This window comes from Megascapheus bottae, chromosome 16 (genome assembly GCF_031878675.1).
Source record: "Megascapheus bottae isolate mThoBot1 chromosome 16, mThoBot2.hap1, whole genome shotgun sequence".
Taxonomy (NCBI): domain Eukaryota; kingdom Metazoa; phylum Chordata; class Mammalia; order Rodentia; family Geomyidae; genus Megascapheus; species Megascapheus bottae.
Genome location: NC_143524.1, coordinates 32,626,194 through 32,651,275, shown reverse-complemented (window position 1 = coordinate 32,651,275; position 25,082 = coordinate 32,626,194). Strand labels below are relative to the sequence as shown.

Below are 25,082 nucleotides of genomic sequence, written 5' to 3'. Positions count from 1 at the left end.
AGCTCAAAATAATTTTTATGTTGTGATATCATATTCTGAATCCTTTACAAAGGATGGAGTACAGAAACAGTGGTGTCACAGCTGATATTACATTCAAAAAGGCTGCATCTGGCTTTCATTTAGTATGCTCTGTCTTTCTTGGATCACTCACTCCTGAGAAAAGCCAGCTGCCATGTCATGAGGAAGCTCTGTAGAAAAATTGACAGTGGGTGAATTTAGATCTTCTGAAGCCGGTCAATAATGTCTGGAATGAACTTAAATAAATATCCTTCCTTGAACAAGCGTCAGGATGATGGCAGCCCCAAGAGACACCTGGACTCAGAACTATCCACCTAAGATACTAAAATATTTCTGGTTCCCAGAAACTAGGACATAATAAAAGATTGTTGTTTTGGTTATACAGCAATATGTAATCGATTTAGGTGCTGATGATGTTATTCAACTAATTAATTAATAAGGGATATTAAAACTAATTGACAGTGATTTGGAAGAATAGAACGGCAATACAGAATGCTGAATCTGCTATTAGGTACAAATTTGATTAAAGTACTAAAATACAATGTTTTGAGTCATGTTTTTACAGAAGGGAAATTATTCTATTTCTATCTTATAAACTTCATATACACTATTATGATCAAGAAACACTTGCATCTCCATCAATTTTCTATAACTTAACTTCTAGGAAAACTGCAAGAAATCATAGAAGAAAGGTAATTCAAAGATGCACAACCCCTATAGGAAACTATGGAACTATTCTTAGTTGGTCTGCTGGACCATTCCCAGCACTTCATTGAAAGAATAACAGTACTCATTTGCAAATATTGATCAATTTTTTAGATAAGTATTTATGCAAAGGCTTTAAAATGATGTTTAGTGCTATATAATACCTAGTAATTAGAAAAATCATAATTTTTAATAATTTTCTATTATCAAAATCTAGGTTGTTTCCATTTTTCTTTCTTGTTTACTATAGTAAATGGTATACTAGCATTTTGGGTATAGATGTTTTAGGGTTTTGGTGTAGATATTTTATTTCTTAGTGGATTAAGCAGCAAAGTGCTTCTCTAGGTCTTGAGTTCAAGTCCAAGTATTGCCAAAAATAATAGTGACACGTGGATCTTTTTTTGTGTATATGCCAGTCCAAGGATTTAAACTCAAGGTCTAGGTGCTGTCCCTGACTGTTTGCACTCAAGGCTAGCTCTCTATCACTTGAGCCACATACAAGTCTACTTCCGAATTTGAGGTGGTTAACTGAAGATAAGAGTATCACAGATTTCCTTGCCAGGGCTAGCTTTGAACTGTGAACCTCACATCTCAGCCTCCCAAGTAGCTAATTTAAGGGTTGTGAACCACCTGCTTCTAGCAATAGTTGAATGTTTTAAGATAAATCCCAAAGGGTAGATCAAAGAATAAGAACAGGATGCACTTCAGTGTCCTGATAGAATAAAAGTTAGCACTCTGCCTTTCCTGCCTGGTTTCTGTGTCCTTACAGGCATTAGGTCAGCAGATAATTCTTGCCTCCTTTTCTCTTTTAATAATCTTATGACTTCTGCCTGATTTTTTTTATTTACCACAGATTCGTTGATGACTTTCAAGGGATTCATAAGACCCTTGAATGGAATGTAAAATTTTGTGTACATACATATGCATGTGCCCTCTCTGGAGAAGATTCAGAACTTTTATCAGCTCCTCAAAGACAGTCAATACCATGCTGAAACTCAAGGTGCTGAAAACTGACTTCTCTTTTCCTTTTCCCTTCATATTTTCCTATTCTAACTTTTCCACAATATTCCTTAATGTTTTCAGGGATATATTTATGTTTCTATAATAGCACAGATACTTTTAAATGGTAGGCCAAAGGAATTAAAGGAAAAAAAATGAACAAATTAAAGATAAAGTAGAGAAGTCACTTAGGGTAATACCTAGTAGATTTGAACATAAAAACTGATCTCTGTTTTCTTTTTTCAAAAAAGGAAAGAAAGGTATTTATTACAGTTTACAGCGTTTTGCATATATTTTAAATACAATGTCCTATAATTTTCATCCTTTTCATGGATCATTTTTTAACATAATGAAAATCAGAGAGACTATATAATGAATCCTTGTATAACTAAAACCAACACATAATCATTTATCAGTCACAATCATCAACACATAGTTATTTTTCAATTATACACTCACTCATCTTTTCCTATACTTGGACTATTTTAAAGCCAGTTCTGGTCATATTTTATTCAGTATGCAGCCTGAAGGATAAACATTTTCTGTTTGTTTGTTTGTTTGTGGGACTTGAACTCTGGGCCTGGGTGTTGTCCCTCAGCTCAAGGCTACCGCCCTACCCCTTGAGACATAGTGACACTTTCAGTTTCATTGTGCTTAATTGGAGATAAGAGTCTCATAGACTTTCACGCCTGGACTGGTGTTGAGCCATGATCGTCAGATCTCAGCATCCTGAGTAGCTAGGTTTATAGGCATGAGCCACTATGCCCAGCTTCTTTCATTTTTGCCAGTCCTGACGCTTGAACTCAGGACTTGGGCACTATCCTTGAGCTTCCTCAAGGCTAGCCCTCTACCACATGAGGCACAGCACCACTCCTGACTTTTTCTGTTTATGTGGTACCAAGTAATTGAACCCAGGGCTTCCTAGGTAAGCACTCTACTACTAGGACACACTTCTGGCCCAAGATAAACATTCTTTTATTAGCCCATTTCTAGTAGGAATATTAAATGGCCAAGAAGGGAGTTAAGCAACATTCTCAAGCTAAACTAGTGGTAAATTTATCTGCCTCTATTTAAATAGAAGAGTAATACTTGACTCCCATAACATTGTATTTACTGGTATAAATCATGAGATAAATACCCATGATTTGAAATTTAGGCAGCAAACTCTAAATTCCAAATCCAAATAAAAATATTAATATTAAAAAATTTAAGTCAGACAAGAGCAAGGACTCAATATTTGCATACCCAATGCTATGGACTTGGTATTGGAAATATAAACATAACTACACGGACATAAAAACCTATGACTCTATAGACATAATGCTTTATTTCATAAATTAATATGTATCTATGACATATAAACCCTTAGTCTAATTTTGATTATGTTCTAAAAACTAAGTGCCAGTGATTGTATATAGAGATTCCCTTCTTAAACAGTTGTTTGTTAAGCATTTCATTTGAAATATGATATATGATGTAAAAATTAATGTTAATAAATTATTTAATAAAAATTTAAGTCAGAATTAAAGAAACTATAGGCATTAGCATGCAGCAATAGTATACTCACGGATTAAATTCCTTTGGACTTATTTTTATTCTGGTTCAAAGGATTTATCGTAATCTTTGAAATGTGAAAGCAGGGTATCAGTTGTGCAGATTTTGTGAATGATGAAAAGGTGAGAAAAGCATGTTTTTGTCCCTCAGCTTTCAGTACTGGAACAACTGCTTCTGCACTGCTTATTGCTGGTGAGACTTTCAGAAGAGATACTATATTCCTGATGATTAACAGTGGTATGAACATCTGGCTAGCAGTCTATATAAGACTCTCAGAATCATTTTGTACATGTTGAAATAGGCATGTAGGCTTTTCTTGGCCTACCCTTGGCCATCTGCCTATATTGATAACGTTGTATGGCCCTCACATGATGTCATGAATATCCGAATGATCCTTGATAAAGAAAAATTTTCCCACCAACCAAAAGATGTGCATGCAGAAACTGAAATATGGGACATTAAATCAAGCAGTACTGTGAACTTTCAGCAATTGCTAATTGATGATGATAAAAATGATGGTAATCATGATGAGATTGATGCAGGACCTGTGAATGACATACAAGAGTAGGAAAACAAGTCTGTCCTGTATCTGCAAATGATGGCTAGCAAGCCAAAGTTAAAGCATACTTCATGAAAAGCCAAAAAATATGTTATGGATATTGCTCAGTTTGGAACCAGCTCCAATTCTGACTTCCTACTATCAAATATGGGACTGTATATAAGTTATATAACGTCTCTCTGTACCTGGGTTTTCTCATTTGTAAAATGGGGATACTAGTATTTATTGTATAAGATTGTTATGAGGATTAAATAAAATCATTTGGCTAGGCTATGGTACCATGTTATTTGGGAGTTAGGAGAACTGAGAAATAGAAGAAGGAACTTGAAAAGGTGACAATATTTTGACATAACACATTGCATTGAGATCACTAGGGAAATACTGGGTTGTTTAGGAGAGGAATAAACATTCCAGGTACACTAGGTAACCAGAGGACCTAACCTCGTAAGTAAGTTAACGGAGGGAAACAAAAGCATCTAGCTTACAAATGTGTAAATCCTGTGACAGTGAGGACTAGATGAGTATTTAGTATTTGGTTCCCATTCAGTTTGTCTCTCAGAACTTAGTTACTGTAAATTATTTATTTATTTATTTATTTGGGGGGGGGGGATCATGGGGCTTGTACTCAGACTGAGCACTATCCCTGAGCTCTTCTGCTCAAGGCTACTGCCCTACCCCTGGGGCTGGGAGCTGTCCCTGAGATCTTCAGCTCAAGGCTACCTCCCTACCCTTGAGCCAAGCCCCACTTTTCCTTTTCTAGAGGTTAATTGGAGATAAGAGTCTCAGGTTCTTTTGTGCCTGGGCTGGCTTTGAACCCTGATCCTCAGATCTCAGCCTCCTGAGTAGCTAGGATTGATTCTAGGCATGAGCCACCACGCCCGGCTAGTTACTGTAATTTTTTAAAGGAAATGACAGGTTAAGACAGACTTGCCTTAATGTTAAGGGTAGAACTATGTCCCCTGCTCAAAATTCATATATTGAAGCACTAGTCCTCAGGAGTCTAGAATATAACTGTATTTGCACAGGCAAAGGCCTTTATAGAGGTAATGAGTTAAAATGAGGCTATTAGGAGCCTTAATTCGATCTGACTGGTGCTCTTATAAGAGGAGATTAGCCTAGTGCTGGTGGATCACATCTGTAATATTACTTACTCAGGCTGAAAACTGGAGGATTGCAGTTTGCATCCAGCTAGGGCAGAACAGTTTTGGAGACTCCATCTCCAATTAACCAGACAAATGCCGAACTGGAGGCATGGCTCAAGAGGTAGAGTGTTAGGCCAACTGAAAAAGCTTAGCCTGAGTGGTGGCCCTAAATTCAAGTTTTAGTACTGGAACACACATTTGTGGGAGCGCGTGCATGTGTGCCTGCACATACACACATACAACAATATTAAGACCACTTAGATCACACAGAGCAATACCAGAGATGAGCAGGTTCAGAGAAAGGGCTGAGAGGAAGAAATGCTTGTATACAGATTCAGGGAGAAGCTGGAAGGCAAGACAGTTCTACTATGTGGAAACTCATAGAACTCACTGGTCAGGTGCTAGAGGAGTGAGAAGAGAGTTGAAAGGATGACAGGTGACTGCTTTGGAATCTAGACATCTCACTCATCCAGGTTAGAAAGACAGGAACTAGTAGACGATGAACTGCCCACCAGCACCTATCACAAAAATACTAAATTTGGATTAAATCCTACTTAACAAACCTACTGTGGACTTGATTTTCTGATTTAAAAGAACACAAAGTAAAGAACTGTGTGTGTGTGTGGGGGGGGGGTGTGCATGCACTCAGGGCCTTAAGTATGTCTTACTATTTAGTTATACAGTGCACCCAGGCCTTTTCAATATATCTTATTTCTATAGTTTTTGATTTGCTTTCTAAAAAATGAGAGAAAATATTAAAATAAATGGATTATCCAAAAATCATAAATAAGATTTAAAATTTAACTTGATCTTAAATAGTTGGTGTTCCATTAGAATAAAGTGCAATGTGTCAAAGGAAATTTGTTTTTCAATGTGTTAATAAATCATCAATTATCAAAACGCTTTCAAACACTGAAAAATGTACCAGTGTTCTGTTTTTTTTCCTCAGTGGGAAGATGTTATTGTAATCCTTACATCTAAACAAAAGTATTTTTTTTTTTTTTTGGTCAGTCCTGGGCTTAAGCTCAGGGCCTGAGGACTGCCCCTGGATTTTTCTCAAGGCTAGAACTCTACCACTTGAGCCTCAGCACCACTTCTGGCTTTTTCTAAGTATGTGGTACCAAGGAATCGAACCCAGGTCTTCATGCATGCTAGGCAAGCACTCTACCACTAGGCCAAACTCCCAGCCTAAACAAAAGTATTTTTATATCACTTTTTTCTTCTTGCCAAACATCTTGTTGAATTAGAAAATTAGAAAACTTCAATCTATCAGAAAGTTTTTCTCAATTTTATATTCTACACATAATAATAAAAGCAGTTTAAAATTTTAATTGGAATAACCAGTAACTTCTAATCCCTGGAAGCAAATCACAATTAATTCAAGAATTATATTTTCTTCAAAGGGAAATGAAAAAAAACAGTATTCAGTTAAACACATTATTTCTTGCTGCTACATAATAACCAATAGGTGCACAATAGCTTGGAGTCTAGCAAACAACAAAACATAATCCTCCATCATAGTCTGACTTTGATCTCAGCTAGATGTCTGACTTAGGTAAATGACTTTATCACTACTTAGCTCAGTTTTCACCTCTACAAAATAAGGGATTAGACTATCTGGTGTCCAGTTCCAACGTAGATTCAATACAAGATGCTTTTGATTATGAGAGCAGCAAAACATATTTACAAAAATATATTTCAAAAAGAAAATCAGGAAGTGATGCAAGATCCAGAGAGGTGAAACCACTCAACCCTGCTGTCCCAGAAACTAGGATTAAACTCCAGTATGTCTGGCTTCTAGCTAGAAACACTTTGTACAATGTCATGCAGCTTAAAATTATTTCCACACATAATGTCTGTATTGTAAATGTGAAGATGTAACAGGAGAAACCGCTTAAGACATCAGGCTAATATTCATTTCATTTAAGAAAATGAATGTTTTCTCTGTGGCCTGATGTAAGTCATAACAACTTACTGTGGTCAGAGGTGTAGATATATGGCTGCTAGAGAAATACATGAAAGCAGTTCAATTGCTCAAACACAGCAGATATGACTGGAGTCAAGATCACACACTTCCTGTCCTCAGGGTGTGTGTGTTTGTGTATGTGTGTGAGTGGTAGGTGACCTAAAGGAAGAGGACATGCCTGGATCTTCTGGGTGGTTAGGAAGTCAGGCTTTTCCACCCACCAGTTACAGTGCCTTGGCCCAGGACTGAAGTAAAGGTGAGTATGTACAAGATGGGGGAGAGGAGGTTATGGGAAGGTCATTGTAGAAGGATATAGAAGGAAGCCTTACAGGGGTGCTCTGACTTAGTCCCAGGCAAAGCCACAGTGAGGAGAGATCCTTAGCAAAGTTCCACACAGCTAAAGGATGGGGAATGGAGTGATGAAAAAAATGAAAAAAAAAAAAAGAACATAAACCCCAACAACCCCTATCTATATTTCATACATATACTTTGTCCTTCTCTCCTTCCTTTGATAATTTTAAAGTTATAATATATTCCATACTGGGTTAGCCAAACATATTAATTAGAAACAGATAAACTAGGAGGAAAATATATTAAAATTTCCATGATTTATATATTTATGTAATATTCACATAACAATATGTGCACTAAGTTCTTCCAAATAGGCAATATGTTATTGAACCATGACTAAGGTGCTATTAAGAAAGTAAAGCACACTGCTGAATACCTTGAAAATGGGAGCTCGGTCAGGGAACTTGGTATAGTGGTACAGTGCTTGCCTAGTATGCAGAAAGCCCTGGCTAAGAGACAGCACCCTGGCTCTGAGTTCAAGCTCCAGTGCAAGCTCACAAAGTAAGAAAATAAAAATCAAAACATTTGTGTGCTTTCCTGATTAATCTGTTTTATGTCAATATAATTATTAGTCCCAGCCATGATCCTAAGACAGGAACAAGTGTTTCAGGAAGGAGTTTATTTCAGTATTCCTGATGTGCCCATTGGCTGGGAGTAGTCAATGAGAGGCATGGCTTTGGAAAAACATAAGCAAATAAAGTACAAGACAGTTTCTACCTTCAGTGTGTTTACAGTCTAGAATTTTTTTTTTTTGGTGTTGAGATGTGGTTTTGTTCCATGATCTAACTCTAACACAATTATTAGTGATATGTAAAATTAAACCTAGATAATATTTCTCACATTTCTCAAGTGCGACTAGCCATCAGTCTGCCTGCCAGATTAGAATATGATTTGTTTTCTATAAATTTGTTTCTATAAACCTTTCAGTAGAGGCAGAACCACAAAATTCTCCAAGCTTCATGATAATAATGTAGCTACAATGAAGTGTAAACTTCATTTTTTTTTTAAAGGGACAAGTGTCTTCTTTTGAAATTTTGATATTTAAGTATATAGATCCCGAGACTGGGTCTTAGTCCAGCCACTAACTTGAAAAATGATAATATGCCTGAGTGATTACTAGTGCCAGTCAGTTGTATTTTTTAAAAATTAGTTTGCTAAGCTATCAGTAGGCTACTGCTATTATTATCCTAATTTTACTAATAAAGAGAAGCACAAAGAGATTAAATAACTTGCCCCAGATTACGAAGGTGTTGGGGCAAGTAGTGCAGCTGGGGCCATCTGGCTCCACCCTGCTTTCACTGCATTTTTATTAACTGAAGCTGCCATTACAGTTGGTGTTGCTCTATATATGTGGGTTCAACCTCTGAAGATTCAGCCAACTACAGATGGAAAATGTTAAGGACAAAATTACAACTGTACTGAACATGAACGATTTTTTTTGTGGAATTATTTTTTAGAAAAAGTATGTGTATGTATTAGGTGTATATATACATATATGATAATCTGTAATCTTGAAAGGATTTAAATATATGGGAGGACATGGGTAGGTTATACGTAAATAGTATTCATTTTTATTCAAGGGGCTTGAGCATTGGTGAATTTTGTTTTTATTTTGGGGGGAGAGTGTCTTTTCCTGTTATCCCCTGTGGATACTGTGGGAACATACAAAGCAAAAAGTTCTGTACTTCGTATCTAATCATTAACAACCAAAAATGACTCTCAAGCTTCTAAACAAGCCTGGAGGCTCCAAAAGCTTTTCTAACCCCACATCCATATTCATCTTAGAACCTCAGTTTCCCTGTCTTTAAAATGAGGCGTCTGGGAGAGAATGAAGGGAAAGATCTTTTGCCACATGAGCGTGAGATGTGGGGCAAATGCAGTTGGGCCACAGTGACTCGGAGTTCAGCATACCTACAATTTGGGTGCGGTTTCCAATAGAGTAGCATTCTCCCCGGAGATGGTTTGGGGTCCCCTCGTGAGGCCTGTTGGTGCAAAAAGGCCTTTCTCCAACCCCTGTGGGCGCTGCAGGCCCAGGCCAGAGAACAAGAGGGAGGCTCTCGCTGGGGGTTCTGTCTGTATCCGGGGACGAGACCTCGCCGGCCCAAGTCCTGCTCCACAGGCTCCTCCAGAAAAGCTAGAGAAGGAAGAGGCGAGGCCTGTTAGCGACGTCGACGCCGAGCGCCACGTCCCTCTTGGCTCAGCCTCTACGAGCTCCTCCTGGTAGGGGTTCCACACCTCCCGCCTCCCAGGTCGCCGGCTCGGCCTCATCTCCATCCCGCCAATAGGCATCCTCCGCGATCCGGAACTAGACCAATCAGAGGCAGCCGGAGGGCGGGAGCTGTCGCCATGGTAGCCTGGAGGCGGGCACGCGCTGTGGGCTGAGGGACCAAGCCAAGCCGTGGGCCTGGGGCTGGAGAGTCAGGTTTGCGCGCGGTCGACATTCTGCTGGCGGAGCCTCGCGCGCGGAGTACCCTGCAAGGTAAGGCCAGTGGCCTGGAGGTGGGTGCGGATCAGTCCCGCCGGGTGGGCTGGCTTGAGATGAAGGCTTAAAAGGTCTTTGCCTGCCCTGCTAGGGGCAGTGAGCTTGCCTGGGGCCGAACAGCTTGCGAGCAGAGGTGGGAAGGGGGCTCCCAGGTCCACGCGGAGCCGCGGGGTCCCCTCTTTTCCACTCGCCTCAAGGTCCCCAAGCTTTCGTCCGGATAGACGAGGGGAAATGGGCTCTTGGAAAGAACCGGAGGGGTAGATGCGGGAACCCCGATCTGGGCGGGGTACAGCATGGTCTAGGCTCCACACCGGGCGTGGGAGATGTCCACTAGGGAGAAGGGCGTGCCCACCGGTTCCAGGCAGATGCCCTCCTCCCCTGGCGCGGCGGAGCAAAGGTAGGCCCATGAATCCTGCGCTTCTGCCGGATCTGTTATGCCAGCATCCCCTGATACTTAGGAGAAAGTTCCTTGTTAATTCGGAGTATCGGTTTCCCTTAAGAAAGAAAAAAAAAATGAGGCACGAGCGAGCCCTTTCGGTTTCCGAGGATAGGAAAGATGGTACTTAACTATTGCACCTGCTAGGTGGTAAGCCAGTGAACAAGTGTGTGGTTATTGTGTTTGGTTCTGGCAGCCGTCTTAGGTGGCAATTATTTTTATAGTATCCAAGCGAAGAGGGGAGAAAGAAATTGAACGTGATCATTTATTCTGACATATGGGAACTAGAACCTTTCGATTTTTTTTTTCGTTGACCACTGAACTCCTACCTTTGTCAATGTAGATATTACACATTTGAATGTAGGTGCTGCCATCTAAACCTTATTAAAGTTCTGGTAAATCCGTGGATGGATAGTAACACTAGACATATGTTATATATATATGTCTTGGTGAAAAAAAAAAAAAGGCAGGAGGCTGGCTAGAAGTGCAAGCCTGTAGTGCCAGCTACAAGGGGAGGCCGAGGTGGGAGATTCACTTGAACTCGGGAATCCCAGGCCAGCCCAGGTAACAGGGTGAGACATCTTATGAGAGCAGGAGGGGAAGAGGTGGAGAAGACAAAGAGAAGGGGGAGGGAGAGACTGGAGGAAGTTAGATGCAAATATTTTGACAGTGTCTATCTTCTTTGATTGAGGATTGTAGTCCTTTTCCTACTGAAAGTTCAGTTAAGATTTTGTGATAGTTGGCATTAGGGAATGGCTAAAAGCACTACACCTGTTAGAGATTTGGATCTGATAACCTGTGGCTTCAACTGCTATCTTACTGTCATAAAAAAAACGACTAGTGCTTAGCAAAGTGTCCTAATTCCTTGTGATTTGTTTTGTGTGTGTGTGATTTCATTTTAACTGGCATTTACTGAAGCATAAATATGTTGAGAGGATTTGTGAACAACATCGAGTATAAGTTATTTGATTCTTAAGACCTTCCCTGGTAGATTCTGTTAAATAATTGGACTCTGGTGATATCCAGGTTCTTACACCTCGTCCCTCAGAAATTGCCTCAGGATTTATCTTGGTTTAAGCTGAGTAAGAGTTCTTGGTTTCTCTCTCTCTCTCTCTCTCTCTCTCTCTCTCTCTCTCTCTCTCTCTCTCTCTCTCTCTCTGTGTGTGTGTGTGTGTGTGTGTGTGTGTGTGTGTGTGTGGGCGCGCGCGCGTGTGTGTGTGTGTGTGTGTGTGTGTGAGAGAGAGAGAGAGAGAGAGAGAGAGAGAGAGAGAGAGAGAGAGAGAGAGAGAGAGAGAGAGAGCTGAGCCTGCCTACGTTTCATTTTTTAAGGACCCCTTTGATGGCTGAAGTCTACAAAAATACTCCTTTGAGTATCTGAGTAGCTGGAAACATCAGGCGTGATATTTTTCATTAATTATTTTTGTGGCACTAGAGTTTGAACTCAGGACTTCATGCTTGCTACATGGATGTTCTGCTATTTGAGTTGTGCCTTTAGCCTGAAGTATACGATTTTAAAATATGTCAAAATAATCTTCAAATAGATACTTTCCTAAATACCTTGAAAATTGACTGCATTTTGCATGATAACTAATTAACAGTCCCATACAGTTCAAGGAGACTTTTGATGTTTCTGTGTTTCTTTGGGGGTGGGGAAGGGAGGGTTCAGTGTAATATCTCAGCCATATTGGGGTTCCCTAACCTGCCAGTAATAGAGTCACCAGCACTCAGTGAATGGCACTAGGAGTCAGTTTAATAGCAGTGCAGCGACTACTCTCCACCTTCGGGCTGATAGAGAGCGGCCCTGACCTTCCACGGGGCTGAGCTTTTAAAGGAGAGCACCACACGCAGGTGGTCACAAGGAAGACACTACATGTAAGTGGGCAAGCAGTTTAAGTATTTTTACACAAAAACAAAACCACAAGTAGACAGCTAATCCTGACAGGTTACTCCATTCAGGGATAGGAAGGAGTCTCACTATCTTGCCTATACCTCAAACTTCCAGTTCTTAGCCTCAGGTTCCCACACAGCAGGAAGTACCCTGCACCCAAATCTTTTTATGTTTAATACCGGAAATTAGTCTATAGACTTTTTAAACAAAGATCTCTTAATAATTTATTCAAGGAAAAGCCTCAATCACATTAATGATTTCCAGTCTAAAAGTACTTTTTAAAACCACATTATGGTGAAAAGTATGCCCAACTGGAATGTGATGGAGAGAGTCCAATCCAGAGTTTGCCAAATAATCTTAGCCAAATCAGTTAACTTTTTTTGTGTTTTTAAAAAACCTTTTATGAAAGTAGAGACTGAACTGGATTACCTCTAAGATCATTTCTGGATTCAGTGTTCTTTGATTCTGAAATTTTCATGTACCTAATAGAAAACAGGTTTTCCTTTCTGACAGAATTCTCCCTATCCTTCTCACCACTCCAAAATCATTTGGACAGATTTCGTGATTCTATTTTTATGCCAACTACTTAAATCATTATTTAATCTTATTTACCTTCCTCGTTAGTCAACCACACACCTACCGGCACTAACACACTTTAATAGAGCCTGTATTTTGCAGATGTGTGTGTGTGTGTGTGTGTGTGTGTGTGTGTGTGTGTGTGTGTGTGTGTGTGAATATTCAGGGCCTGGGTACTGTCCTTAAGCTTTACTGCTCAAGGATGCCACAGAATCACAGCTCCACTTCCAGCTTTTTGGCGGTTAATCGGAAATAAAAATGTCATGAAATTTCCTGCAGCCTACCCTCTGACCTTAGTCTTCAGATATCAGCTTCCCTGTTAGCTAGAATTATAGGTTTAAGTCACAAGCACATAAGGCACAGGCCTTTGAAAACTTTTTGGCATTATATTTTAGTTATCTGAAGCATAGTGTATGTAAATTTTGAGGATGCTGTAGTTTTCGTAAATGTGTTTATTGTTACAAATTGGGCACATTCTTTTTTTATTTATTCAGTTTGGTGCTGGTCCTGGGGCTTGAGCTTAGGACCTGGGTGCCGGCCCTGAGCTCTTTTGCTTGAGGCCAACTCTATACCAGGAGAGCCACTGCTCCACTTTTAGCTTTTTTGGTGCTTAATTGGAGATAAAAGTCTCTTAGACTTTCCTACTGGGCTGGCTTCAAACTGCAATCCTCAGATCTCAGCTTCTTGAGTAGAATCACACCCGCTGCCTGGCTATTCTATTTTTCTTAAGCCCATTACTAAGAATACTTCAAATTGTTGCAACAACTGGAAGAAAAAGAGATACAGTAGTTTTCTAGATTGATAGCCTTTTCTATAGATTTGAACATCAGCAACACTAAGAGCTATGCTGATACCTTGATCAAGGAAGCATTGAATGACAGCTCAGCTGCTTACACACCTGATCTTTGAACCTCTTTATTTTGAACCCTATTTTCCCATCCCAACTATATGCAAAGGGAAAAATGGAGGCAGGCACAAGGTTGATTGATATATTTATCATTTCTGTCACTGATAAACTCAGAAGCCATTTATTTTTCTCTATCCTGTTCCTTTCACAGCAGAATTAGAACATAAAAACATTGCAAGAAGAAGCAATTCTGGTTTTCTGGCTTAAGGCAGTGTCTTTAAGGAAAACACTTGGTTTCTTGTTACACTTGGCTTTTACTGGCTAAAGAAAGAGACTTTCTTTTCTTCTTTGTTTCTCTCTCTCTTCTTTCAACTGAATCCAGCTTTACTAAGGATACTTTTCATAAACAATCATGGTATTTCAGGCAGGACATGAGCAGACAACCTTTTTTTTAAAAATTTTTAAACAATATACAACAGCTTTTAAACTCCCTTCTTGGATGGGCTATCCAAATTGGAAAGCCATTATAAAACCCAATGACAGCTGGTTTGGTGGCTCATACCTGTAATCCTAGCTACTCAGGAGGCTGAGATCTGAGGATCAAGGTTCATAGCTAGCCCAGGCATGAAAGTCTGTGAGATTCTTATCTCCAATTAACCACCAGAAAAACTGGAAGTAGCACTGTGGCTCAGTGGTAGAGCACTAGCCTTGAGCTCAAGAGCTCAGGGCAGTGTCCAGGCCCACAGTTCAAGTCCCATGACCAACCAAAAAACAACAAACAAACGAAAAACCCAATGATTTCATTTGAAGCTCAGAATAGGGGAAATTTAGGGCAAAGGCTGATATTTCACATTAAACATATTGTTTAACAACTTTTCATGAGCTCAATCCTGACTTTCAGAAATGAAATAAAAGTGGCAATACTGTCTATCTGAAAGTCCACAATTTAGAAAAAGAAGCCACTGCTCTTTTAAGGAACACCATCTCAATGATGCTTCTGTGAAGTCCAGGTTGCCTGAACACATTGGAAGAAGCAACTGGGGGGGCAGGGAGGGTCAAGGTCCCAATTGGCCTCTAGTTTTAGGGGAGTTACGTCTGTGTTTAGGATGGAGGAGGAGGAGAACAAAAGTTATTTTGAGTTTTCCCATCTCACAAGGTGTTTGTGCCAAGGTAGCTGTGTGTCTTCCTGGGAGCCAAGAAGCCTCTCAAAACTAGCAGAGAAAGGTGCTCCCCTCCATATTTATCCAGATTTGGAGACATTCTATTAATGACAGATGCTCCTTTCCCCAAAACAAGTGTTCTGTGTGCTAACAATCTAGCTTAAAAATAAAATTCTGCAATTTTATAGAACTTGATAAAAGTAGTATTTCAAATTATACAGTCACCAGAAGTACAAACACAGAGTTATAAAAAATGCACACGCTTTACTTGGTGTCTCCAGCACCTTCAGCTTTCTGTGCCTGTTTTGGCATCTCCATTTTCTGCAGTTATTCCCAGCCTTGCTAGCATCCTCATTCTCCTTCTTCCCTTTGGGTACCTTCTCTCCCTTCTTTGCAGGGGCTATTTTTTTAGGCTTGGGCTCTGGCTTTGGAGGAGCAGGTTTAGCAGACAACCTGTCAGATCTTTTCTATGGCTTGTCCTTCACCTTTGTTTTATCTCATTTAATATCACCTTCAGCCTTTTTCTTGGGCATGGTGGCAGCCGGAGGGAGGCACTGAGAGGATGCAGTGGCCTGTGGCTGTTGTTAGTCCAGGGATCATTTGCTCCTCTTCTTCACAATACTCTGAGACTGTGTCTCATTCTTGTTGGAAGTGTCATTTTCATTGACCTTATAGCTGTATTAGGAATTTGATTATAGTTCTTTTCAGAGAAAAGCTCTAATTTGTCCTTTCAAAACTGACTTTTAAAGACTGTATGTCAGATTGGATTTGACTTTTAAGTACTATAACTTTTGGTGCTTATATATACACACACATATACACACCTATTTCATATATATGTAAAGAAATTTTGTATTTGTGTTTTTTTAAAGACAGAATTTTGCAATATAGCCTAGTCTAGTTTTGAGCCCCCAATGCTCCTGCTTTAGCTTTCTGAATACTGGCAATTACATGCATATGCAACAAACCCAGCACCTATTTCATTTTCAAGAACAGGAAAGGCATAAATATTTACTGATAATTTGCTATTTTTAGATGTTATACTAATTGCCTCATGTCCATTCCCCCCTCTCTTTTTAGAGCTTTATTATTGCTTTCTAATTTTTTTGGGGGGGGATAAGTATTAGGATTTGATCTTGGGTGAGGCTTGGTAGTCCTGCTCTATCACTTGAGCCACAACCCAGCTCTGCTTTATGTTCATTCTTATTTTCTCTATGAAGAATTATTAGTGTGGTTTTATAGGTAGAAGAATGAAGACTTTGCCTGGAATGTAGCCTAGTGGTAAGAGTGTTTGGCTAGCATGTACAAAGCCCTAAGTTTAATTCCTTGGTACCACATACTAAGAAAAAGCCTGAAGTGGTGCTGTGGTTTGTGACAGTGCTAGCCTTGAGCAAAAAGTGTTCAAGAAAAAAAAAAGAATGAAGACTCAGAAAAACCTAGTAGAGGGTTGAGAATGTAAAGCAGTGGTAAAGTGCTTAGCATGCTTAAAGCCTTGAGTTTAATTTCTATTACCAGAAAGGAGGGAGGGAAGGAGGGAGGGAGGGACAAGAAAGGGAAGAAGGAAGAAAAGAGCAAAAAACAATTTGCAAGTGGGATAGGTTAGAATTCAATCTGATACTTCTTTTTTTTTTTACCACACTGTATTAATAAGTCATATAAGATGCAACACACATATGAATATTTATCTGCAAATATCCCACTTGCAAAAAGAAAAGTATGCTGTAAAATTTGAAAATATTTTCTTTGCTTTTCTTTCTGTTCATCAGTGAATTTGCACATGAGCTAATAGCCTCATATTATATAAGATGTTTAGAAACTATGTGAAATGTCTTTTTTATTGCTGATAGTTTGTGACAGACTTAAATCAAGCTATTTTTTTTTGCCAGTCCTGGGACTTGAACCCAGGGCCTGGGCACTGTCCATGGCCACTTTTTGCTCAAGACGAGTGTTCTGCCACTTGAGCCACAGAACTATTTTTGGCTTTTTCTGTGTATAAAGTTCTGGAAATTTGAACTCAGGGCTTTGTGCACGCTAGTCAAGCACATTATCACTAGGCCATGCTCCCAGCCCCTCAAGTTAAATTTTTTAAAGAAGTGTAAGAATAAAGAAAAATTCAAATCAAATATTTAACAGAAGAACTTACTGTTGAAAAATGGATTTATTTTTAGTAATACATACTGGGTTTGAATTCATGACCTCGTTCTTGCTAGACAAATGTTCTACTACTAAATCAGGCCTCTGGCCACTAAGAAAAATATACTTGGAATCTGAATTCCACTTAGTTGTTTAAGAGGAGAGCAATAGTTATTTAAGAGGCTCATTGGAATGTTTTTATTTCATATATCTCACTAAGCCATTAGCTCATGGTAGCTGGTAACTACCCCTGTGAGCTAATATGCCTGTAATTCTACCTGCTTCTGAGGCTGAAATCTGAGAAATGTAGTTCAAAGCCAGTTTGGACAGGAAAGTCAGTGAGACTGTTATCTGTATTTAACCCTGAAAAAGCTGTAAGTAAAAATGTAACTCAAGTGGTAGAATACCAGCCTTAAACATAAAAGCCAAATGAGAGCTGGAGGCCCTGTGTTCAAGCCCCAGTACCCACAGGCACGTACAAAAATTAATATATCTCTTTTCTTCATGGGAATTCTGTACCATTTAATCCTCTCCTACATTACAAAATTTAGGTGCATTTCTTTTCATACTGTATGTCAAATACATCATTGTTATATGCCATTACCAGTTTAATAAGGCCAAATTTATAATTTTGATTAATGTGTCTTTTTCTTTCTTCTCTTTGATTTTTTTATATTTAGAACCTAACAATCACTTTTTCAAGAAGAAAAAGAATTGAGCTAGGAGTTAAGATCCATTTCTTCACTAACTTAACATTGTAGAAGTCATCTTGCCTCTGTGGACCTCAGTTGCCTCATCTGTAATAGGAGATAATTTTTTTTTAAGTTCTGTCTTAAGGTAAGTGTTCATGTAAGATTTGCTTTGGACTGAGGACCAGGCTCAGTGGTAGAGTACCTGCTTAGCAAGCACAGGACCCTAAGTTCAAATCTTAATATTGAAAAAAAGGAGGAGGAGAAGTAGAAGGAGGAGGAGGAGGAGGAGGAAGAGGAGGAGGAGGAGGAAGCGCAGTGGCAGCAGAAGCTGGGTGCTAGTGGTTCGTGCCTGTAACCCTAGCTACTCAGGAGGCTGAGATCTGTGGATCATGGTTTGAAGCCAGCTTAGGTAAAAGATTCCTGAGACTCTTATCTCCAATTATTAGTGACCAGAAAACCAGAAATAGAGCTGTGGTTCAAAGTGGTAGAGCACTAGCTTTGAGCAAAAAGCTCAAGGCCAGTACCCAGGTCCTGACTTCAAGCCCCATGACAAAAGAAAGAAAGAAAGAGAGAGGGGGGGGGGAGGGAGGGAGGGAGGTAGGGAGGGAGGGAGGGAGAGGGAGAATGAAGGAAGAAAATCTTTTGTGGCAAATAAAAACAATGATAACATAGACCAAAATAAAACATAGAAAGAAAAAAAGACAGCTTTTTGTGGCAAATAAAAACCATTGTCAACAATAACAAACACAGAAAGAAAAGAAAACAAAATTAATGGTGACTTAAATGTATGGTATTTATTTGTTCATTTAAAATTCTCCTCCTCCTCTTCCTCTTAGTCCTTTTCCTCCTCCTCCTCTTCCCTTTCATCTTCTTTTGCTCCTTCTCCTCTTCTTCCTCCTCTTCCTCCTCTTCCTCCTCTTCTTCTTCTTCCTTTTCTCCCTTTCTCCTTTTCTTTTTCGTTGGTTTAGGAACTTGAACTGAGGGCATAGGCTCTGTCTCTGAGCCAATCTGTGCTCAAAGCTAGTGCTCTAACACTTGAGTCATAGTGATACTTCTGGTTTTTTTCTAAGTAGTTTATTGGAGATAAGAGCCTCAGGACTTTTCTGTCTGGGCTAGCTTGGAACCCCAACCCTCTTGAGTAGCTACTATTACAGGTGTGAGCCACTGGCCCCAGGCTTTTTTATTTTTTTAGGTTTTATAATTACTTTATTATAATATATTTTATTATTCCATGTTTTTACACATTTATATCTACCTTGGAAACATTGGCCAGGCTTAATGTAAGCTGTGTGTAAAAGGGAAAAACTTCATAAACTAATAAATGCATACCTATAAGTCATATTTAACCTTTAGCATTTTTATTTTTCAGATATGTTAAATACTTTAATCCACTTATATTAGAGATAAATGATTGGAAATACAAAATTTTACAATAACTCTTCTTATTTAAAGGTGGCAGAGATATATTTCTTAGTCTTGATGTGCTTAATCCCCCCAAAACAAAATTATGATATAAATTCTTTTAAAAATAATTCTTTAAGAATGACATCGCCCCATTTATAAGGAAATGGAAAGACTTGGGAAAAAAATCATATTAATGAAGTAAGCCAGACCTAAAGGAGCATAGGCTCAATGGTTTCCCTCATTTGTAATAATTACACCTTGGACTCTCCTAGCAGAGGATCACAATAGCACAAAACCTAGGTACGTAAGGTCATATAGGATGAGGCTAAATGAAAGGATCCCTACGATATGGAAACAAGAGCTTTATCTTGTGTGGTTGTTGTTCTTAATGTACTATGTTATTTCTCTTCTCTTTTGTTGCCCTTTGGCTAATCTCATATTGTTACTGTATCTGACTTTGTTACCTGGCATATTGTATATATGTTTATTTGTTTATTTGAAATATCAAAGCAAAGTGGGGGAAACAAGATGATTGGGAGGGCTTGGGGAGAGGGAAATGGAGACAAAAACATGAGAAGGGTATCAATGTATGAGAAGTAATGCATCTACTATCTGGTGAATATAACTATAACCATTACAATAAAAATAAATAAATAAATAAAAATAATTCTGTAAGTAGGCAGTCTGAAATTGATATAGTCACAAGAGTCTTACTCTTCTTCCATTTTTTTTGTTTTTGTTTTTTTTTGGTGATGTGCATATATAACTAATTGGAGGTAAGGGTCTCACAGACTTTCCTGCCCAAGCTGGCTTTGAGCTGAGATTCTCAGAGCTTAGCCTCCTGAGTGATTAGGATTACAAACATGAGCCATCAGCACCCAGTCATTGCTTCTTCTTATCACAGTTCTCTCCATTTTCCCCCCCTCTTGGGATGTGTATATATTTCTTTCTAGTTTATGAAATCTGTAAAGCTGCTTTGTCATCTCTGGCATGTTGATATGTAAAGAGATTTTTTTTTTTTTTTGGTCAATAGTGGGGCTTGAACTCTGTGCTGGGGCTTTGTCCCTGAACTCTTCAGCTCAAGGCTGTCAATCTACCCCTTGAGCCACAGCATCACTTCCCATTTTTTGGTGGTTAATTGGAGATAAAAGACTCTGGGACTTTCATGCCCAGGCTGGCTTTGAACTGCGATCCTCAGATCTCAGCCTCCTGAGTAGCTAGGATTATAGGCGTGAGCCACCAATGCCCGGCTATAAAGAAAATATTTTGTTATTACTTTTTTACTAATATTCTTGGGCACTGTTCTCACAGTTGACATTTATGGCAACTCTCTTAAGAAACAGTTAATTTTGCTGGGCCCTGACCCCAGGCCCTGACTTTAAGCCCCAGGACTGGCAAAGAAAAACACCAATAAATTTGTATTTATTCATGTATATATACATGTTTATATATTCACAAATTAGTAAAAAGAAAGTTGAAGTTTCAAATAAAATAGATCCTAAGGCAAATTAGAACATAAAAGATTAAATCTATTAGAAGATTGCAAATCTTAAGTTTGTATGACTATACATTTAATATTTAAATTAAAATAGAATATAAAGAAAAAAACAGGGCCAGGAGTTTGGCCTAGTGGTAGAGTGCTTGCCTAGCTTACCTGAAGACCTGGGTTCGATTCCTCGGTACCACATACAAAGAAAAGAGCCGGAAGTGGTGCTGAGGCACAAGGGGTAGAGCTCTGGCCTTGAGAAAGACCAAGGGACAGTGCTCAGGCCCTGAGCTCAAACCCAAGACTGGCAAAAAAAAAAAAAAGAAAGAAAGAAAAAAAGAAAAAAAACCAACAAAATCTTAAGTCACAATGTACAATTTTCACATACTTTTCTAGTAATAACAGAACAAGACAAAAATGATTAAGGATATAAAAAATTTGGATAGTTATGTATGGCAAGTACAGACAGTTAATAATGGTTTATCAATAGAGAGGTTTAAAGTTGTGTGTGTGTGTGTGTGTGTGTGTGTGTGTGTGTGTGTGTGTGTGTGTGAGATACTAGCTAGGGCTTGTTACCACTTTTTTTTAACCACTTGAGTTATGCCCCTATGCTTCACCCTGTTTTTGTTTTGCACTCCTTGGAATTGATTCCAGGGCCTCTAGCTTGCTAGGCCAGGACTGTGCTAGGAGAACCACATCTCTAGCCCTTGTTTTTTTTTTTTTTTTTGAGAAAAGGCTGTTAATACTTACCCAAGTTTGCTTCAAATCCATCCTCCTCCAGCCTCTGCCTCTCAGTCACTGATTTTACAGGTGTGTGCTGCCCTATTTCACATACATTTGTTTATTCTTTTATTATCTTTATATTTAAGGAAATTTTTGTTACATTTTTGTTCATTCTTTAATAAATTGGAAGATGATTTACAGAAATACAACATACAATTCATGCTTTTAACTTTATTTTTGTCTTTTCTTTTTTTGGTACTGGAGATTGAACCCAGGATGTTGCACTTGCTAAGCAAGCACTTTGTCACTGAGCTACATCTCAGCCCTACAATTAACGCTTTTGAAATGTGGAATTCACTAGGTTTTTAAAAATATCCATAAAGTTGTACAACCATCTCTGCTGTATGATTTTTAACATTATTATTCCCCAAATAAAATGTGTGTTTTTCTTTTCTTTTTTTTTTCTTTCTTCTTTCTTTTTGGCCAGGCTTGGGGCTTGGACTCAGGGTCTTGGCACTTATCCTTGGGCTAGTATGCTACCACTTGACCCTTAGTCTTTTGTCCTCTAAAATTATTGAAAAGTGTATTGTTTTAGTTTCCAGATGATAGTTAAGAATGCATTGTCTCTTTCCTGCAAATTTTAAAATTACTTTAGCTTAAATGAACTGTGGGTCTGACAATCTCTACACTTTTGTTTCTAGTTCCGCATAAACAAAGTTTAAGTTTGATTAAAGGATGTAATGTTTCACATCTGTTTCCAGAATGTAACAGTCTTGGATTTACTTATTTGTTCTTTGTTTAATTATATCTAGATACAAAGTTTCTTTGGTGATTAATATTTGTTGTTTGTTACTGTTCAATTTTGTATTTCAGCATCTAGACTTACTCCTTGCTTTAGCAATATAATTTTAAGCTTGCTAAATACATAATATTTAACTGACCATTTTAAGACATTTATAAATGATATCACAACCATTTCTAAATAGAAAGTCTCAGTATCCAATACTTTTAAATGGATATAATACACTATTAGAGACTGAGACAGGATTGTCAGTTCAAGGACAGCCTGGACTACACAGTATGACCTTGTCCCAAAAACATGAGGGAAGGAAGAAGGATGATACTTATTTTACAGACTATTGTATAACTTAAGGAAGTTAATATAAAAATGGTTTTCTAAGTGTTGATAGGTTTGGCCTGAAATCTCAGGAGGCTGACTATGGAGGTCCCAGGTTCTAGTCCTGGCAGAAAAGTCCAATAGACTCCATCTCCAAATAAGCAAACCAAAGCTGAATTGGGATATGACTCAAGTGGTAGGGAGCCATCCAAGCAAGCAAGCTTAGAAAGCTTAGTTCAAATTCCAGTACTGACAAAGAAACAAACCAACCAAAACAAACAAAGAACTCAAACACAAATATACTGTTAAGTGAGAACAACAGCAAAAACATAGATACAAGGCCGAGAGTTTGGCCTAGTAGTAGAGTAGCCTGTACTGGTGCTGTGGCTCTAGTAGAGCTCTAGCCTTGAGAAAACCCAAGGACAGTGATCAGGCCCTGAGCCCAAACCCAGGACTGGAAAAAAAAATAACCAAATAAATAAATAAATAAAATCCTACAGAGCCAAAATTATTTCTGCATATATTCTATTTCAATCGAATTCTGAAAATAAATTGCTATGGGAACATTAGTTGCCATAAAAAGACAAATAGTTTGTTATACATGTTCTCTTAATCCAAACAGTACAAGAGATATAAACATAACTACATAGACATAAAAATATATGATGGGATATATACTCTATAGACATAATATATTATATAGATTGATATGTATCTATGACATACAAACCCTCAGCTTAATTTTAATTATGTTCTAAAATCTATGTGCCACTGATTATATGTAGAGAATCCCTTCTTGAATGTGTTTGTTAACCATGGCATTTGAAATATGATGTAAAAATCAATGTTAACAAAAATCTTTTAAAAATGTTCTCTTAAATCTATTAAATGATTTTATTGTATTCAATACTATTTACTAAATATCTTTTAACATTTTCAAATAAGTAAGTCAGTAAAATATCAAGCAGGATGTAATAGGGCTGAAACAAAAGAACAACACCTAAGGCCATATAGTATGACATTAAATGAAAGGACCTCTAGGATATAGAAACAAAAGCCATATAATGAGTGATTGTTGTCCTTAATGTACTATGTTATCTCTCATCTCTTTTGCTATCCCTTGATTATCTCATATTGTTACAGTATCTTACTTTGTTATCTGATATACTGGATATATTTGTATTTGGTTATTTGAAATTGGATAGGAAAGGGGGGAAAACAAGATGAAGGGTGGGGGTGGGTGGAGGGAAATGGGGACCAAGACATGAGAAAGGGTATCAATGTATGTGAATTAATGTACCTTCTATCTGGCAAATATAATGTAACCCTTCTATCAATTACAATAAAAATATATGAAAAAAAGAACACAAGAGCGAGGACTCAATAACTGCATACCCAAAGCTATGGACATGGTAATGGAAATAAAGAACAACACCTACTGATGCTCTCATACATCATTCAGATTTCATTCAACTCCTGTTGCATAAAGACCTTCATAACTCTAGAAGGTCTACTGCAAGAATGTGAAGAAAAGTCTCACACTTAACTGATAATGCATAGAATATTTATGTTCTTTATGTCATTACAATATATATAATGTATATGTATCACACACACACACACACACACACACACTTAGGGCTCAAGTCAGGAATAATGCTGCTAGGGGCTGGTGGCTCACGCCTGTAATGCTAGTTACTCAGAAGGATCTTGGGCAGAAAAGTCTGTGAGACTCTTATTTCCAGTAACTACATAAAGCTGAAAGTGAAGTTGAAGCTCAAGTGACAGAGCACCAGCCTTCAGTGAAAAGCCTAAGGGACAGTGCCCAGGCCAAGTTCAAACACTAGTATAGATATGAGAACAAACAAGAATCCAGAATGATGCTAAGTACATGCTTGATGCCTGAGATGCAAAAACCTGGATTTAGTATCCAATGGCAAAAAAGAGAGTAAGAGGGAAAGGAAGATGAATAATAAACTAGCCATCATTCTAGAATATGCATTACTTAACTCAGTCTCCTAAACTTAACTGTTGATGACATTTTATTATTTTTTCACTGATTGCAATTTAGAAAATAATACATAATTTTATTCTCATCATCATTTTAGGTGGTACACAAGCGAGTGGCCCATTTTGTGGAAGAATTTAATTTAATTGAATGAAGAAATGACTATTTTCTGGGACAACCAAAGTTTCTCATTCATGCTTCATGGCCCCTCACACTGATAGATGTGTGGTTTGGTTTTGATTTCTTGAGATGTAATTCACATGCCGTGAATGATATTCTTTTAACTGGTACTCTTCAGTGTTCTCCAGTACACGCATCAAAGCTATATTATTAGCCAACTTAAAAAATCTCGTCACCCTAAAAGAACAACCTATGCCCATTAGCAATCACTTCCCATTTCCTGTCTCCTCTACTCCCCAGTAGTTGCAAACATACTGTCTGTATCAATTTGCCTGTTCTAAACATTTCATAGGGAATCATTTTGTGTCTGGATTTGTTTTTTCCAGTTGGGGGGCTTGAACTCAGGGCCTGAGCACTGAGCTTGCTCTTTTTCAAGGCTAGGGCTCTACCACTTGAGTCACAGCACCACTTCCAGCTTTTTTCTATGTATGTGGTACCTAGGAATGGAACCTGGGTCTTCGTGCATGCTAGGCAAGCACTCTATCACTAGGTCAAACACTATACCACTCTGAGTCACAGCTCCCCTTCCAGTTTTCTAGTGGTTAATTGGAGATTAGAGTCTCATGGACTTCCTGCCTAGGCTGGCTTTTAAACAGAGAATCTCAGCCTCCCGAGTAGCTAGGATTATAGGTGTGAGCCGCCAGCACCCAGCTCCT

The 25,082-nt window shown here is 38.5% G+C and overlaps 1 protein-coding gene and 1 pseudogene across 2 annotated transcripts in view; one reads left to right on the top strand and one right to left on the bottom strand.

Moving 5' to 3' along the window:
- The first annotated feature begins 9,671 nt into the window (after positions 1-9,671).
- Positions 9,672-25,082, top strand: part of Nucb2 (nucleobindin 2) — a 40,240-nt gene continuing 24,829 nt past the window's right edge. The window contains exons 1-2 of one of the 2 annotated variants that reach the window (XM_090348059.1): positions 9,672-9,773; positions 17,497-17,653. The gene's annotated coding sequence lies outside the window, so the exon portion shown is untranslated. The remainder of the gene's footprint in view (positions 9,774-17,496; positions 17,654-25,082) is intronic. The other variant, XM_090348061.1, reaches the window with a different exon arrangement.
- LOC150053128 (non-histone chromosomal protein HMG-17 pseudogene) lies at positions 14,948-15,216 on the bottom strand (annotated as a pseudogene).